The 2,772-nt window shown below is 45.7% G+C and overlaps 1 protein-coding gene and 1 pseudogene across 2 annotated transcripts in view; one reads left to right on the top strand and one right to left on the bottom strand.

Moving 5' to 3' along the window:
* Nucleotides 1-2,772, top strand: part of DNM3 (dynamin 3) — a 234,643-nt gene that overhangs the window by 28,947 nt on the left and 202,924 nt on the right. The window lies entirely within an intron of this gene.
* LOC112476467 lies at nucleotides 1,480-1,598 on the bottom strand (annotated as a pseudogene).

Here is a 2,772-nt window from a genome sequence, read left to right as displayed (position 1 = left end):
CTCTTCCTCTCCCCAGCTGGGAAGTAGTGTAAAGCTGAGAGAGCAGATGGGGAAACTGATGTCCTGAGCTGGGGTCTTCCTAGGGAGGCAGCATGGAGGGTCAAGAGAGCAGATGAGTTAAAGATTTAAGGAGAGAGAGATTGAAATAAAAGATTGTCTGATCTAATACGAACGGGTTTGGTTGTTGTATTAGTCAAACAGGTCAACCGGGTGACAAACCACCTCAGCATTTCAGTAGCTTAACCTAACAGCAGTTTAATTCACTTGCCGTAACGATCCCATGGAAGTCACTGAGACCGGGGCCAGCTCTCCTCACCGTGGTCAGTCATGGCCTTGGGAATCGTCGTCATTCTTCCCGCAGATGGGACAGAGGAAGGGGCCCGAGCGGGAGGTCGTTAAGGACCAGCCCAGCAATGACACAGCATTTTCATTTTCACTCCATAGATCTTGACTCAGTCATTTGGCCTCACCAAATTGAAGGGAAACAGGAATAGAATCTGAGCTCGTGCCCAGGGAAACGAAAACACAAGAGATGATGTAGACGGAAAGTCGAAAGGAAGTGGGTCAGCCAGGGAGGGCACTGGGAGTTTTACCGAAATTAGAGAAATAAGTACCAGCATTCAGGGAACGAGGTGGCAGGGTTGGAGGCTGAAGCGGGCGAGGGGGGTCTTGGATTTCAAGGTTTAAGCAGCAAGGGAATGACCCCGAAGCGCCAGAGATGTTATCGGAATACGAGGAGACAGACACTGCCGGAGGGAGGCCAGCCATAGCTGCAGACGTTCGTGCAACGTCGTCTTCAGAAGGCGTGGGCAGCTGACGAGAAATGGCGATAAAATTTCCTGGATTTGAATGTGTTAAGGGCCAGAACATATTTGGGCCGGGAGGACTGACGTGACATTCACGTGGCTGGTGACCCACTCCTTTAGCTGAGAATCAGGAGCAGGAAGGCTCTCAGCTGATGAGCTCCGTGGCCCAGACTGCATCCAGCTGCAGCTGTACAGCCAGGAGGACGTTTTCATTAGCCGGAGAGCAGAGCGGGCGCTTCCCAGGTATCAGGGCGCCTCCTCCTCCAGGCTTTTTGTCTGTGTTGTTTCCCATCAGTGTGCCTTTTCTCGCTCTTGCTGGAGACTGGAGTGTGAAATTTGGCTTTCCTGAACCTGCAATCTCCATGACAACCTTCTTGAATTGTAGGCCGCAGACAGAAAAGACGTCTCTTATTGAAACAGGGTTTCTTTCCTCCCTCCTTTCTGGAAGCTAGTTTTAGTAGACACTCTCTTTTTCTTTGGACTCCCTGTAAGTTAAAAAGAAAAAATCATCAACACACCCCAATATCTTGAAATTTTCTTATCAAGTCTGCTAGTTCTTTTTTTTTTTTTCTTTTCTTTTCTTAGGTGAGGCAACCCTTGGTTGACCTCACAGATTGCAAGGACCTTATCAGCTTATAATCCCTTATTTATTTATTTATTTTTTTAATTTTTAGGCCTACAGCACCTGGTCTTCCTAGGTGGTCTCCCATCCAAGTCCTAACCAGGCCCGACCCTGCTTAGCTTCTGAGATCAGACGGGATCGGGCTTGTTCGGGGTGGCATGGTCGTAGAAGTCTGCTAGTTCTCAAACCTCGACAAGTACACGGTTTGAGTCCAGTGTTAAAAGAGAGCAGAGTTTAATCTGCTGTTTTACAACTGGGTGACAAATATTGCCAACTTCTTACCCTCCTCCTTCCTCCACTCAGCTAATTCCACATCTTAGGGTCTGTCATTCTTAAATTTGACCCTCATAGGACTTTTTGGTACCAATATCTGTATCAGGATGCTTTCAGATATATCTTTCAGAAAAATTCAACTTAAACGACATTGGAAAAAAGCGAATTTGTTAGCTTACGTAATTGAACATTTCGGGGTTGGAGCTAAGCACTATTCTGCCCATGGTTAATTGTCAAGATGAGCTAGTTTGATGAACCACAGTGAACTGGACACACCCTTTCCATTTTTGGTTCTGTTTCTTTGCTGTTGGCTCCATTCTTGGGCCCTTAAAGGTTGCAGTATGCCAGCCATCATCCCCCAGGAGATTTCCTTTCTAGTTTGAATCCAGCAGAAATAAATGAGTTTATAGAAAAACTGAGGCTCACTGTGATTGGACAGACTTGGATCACGCGCTTATTTCTGAACCAATCACCGTGGCCAGAGAATGAGTTGAACGGATCGGCTTAGGCCGGATCACGTGGACTGGAAGTGGGGTGGACTCCTTTCCACCTGAAAGAGCTGTTGTTGGAAGAAGAGAGACTAGACACGGCAGGAGGCGTATCACAGGTGATGGCTACAGGTACTTGCTGAGCAGCGTTTTTCTTCAGAACGACTTATTTTGTTGTCTTCTTAAAGGAATGTAAGATGATAACTTGTTATTGAAACCCTATGTTTCATTTATTGATTAAATTGAATGATTTTTCCAATTCACCCTCTGACCTTCTTCCTTCTTCCCCTTCCTCTTTCTTTCATTTTTAAAAGAAAATTGCACTGTCTTTACTAAGTTAGAGGTGACATAGTGCAGTGGTTCTTCAGAGCTGGAAATGTGACGCCACTGTGTGACCAGGAGCAAATTATTTACCTTTCGGTTCCTCGGGTTTTTAATCTGTAATGAGCAGATAATAGTAGCAACTGCTTCATAAGTATTAAATGAGATGTTAAATTAGGCGCTAGAACAGGACTCGGCTGATAGTAAGGGCTGCGTAAAGTGCTTGCTCTTATGATTGATGCTGTCGTACGTCTTTATTATT

Source organism: Pteropus alecto, unplaced genomic scaffold (genome assembly GCF_000325575.1).
Source record: "Pteropus alecto unplaced genomic scaffold, ASM32557v1 scaffold101, whole genome shotgun sequence".
Taxonomy (NCBI): domain Eukaryota; kingdom Metazoa; phylum Chordata; class Mammalia; order Chiroptera; family Pteropodidae; genus Pteropus; species Pteropus alecto.
Note: the sequence above shows the minus strand (reverse complement) of the source record. Positions and strands in the feature narration are given on the sequence as shown.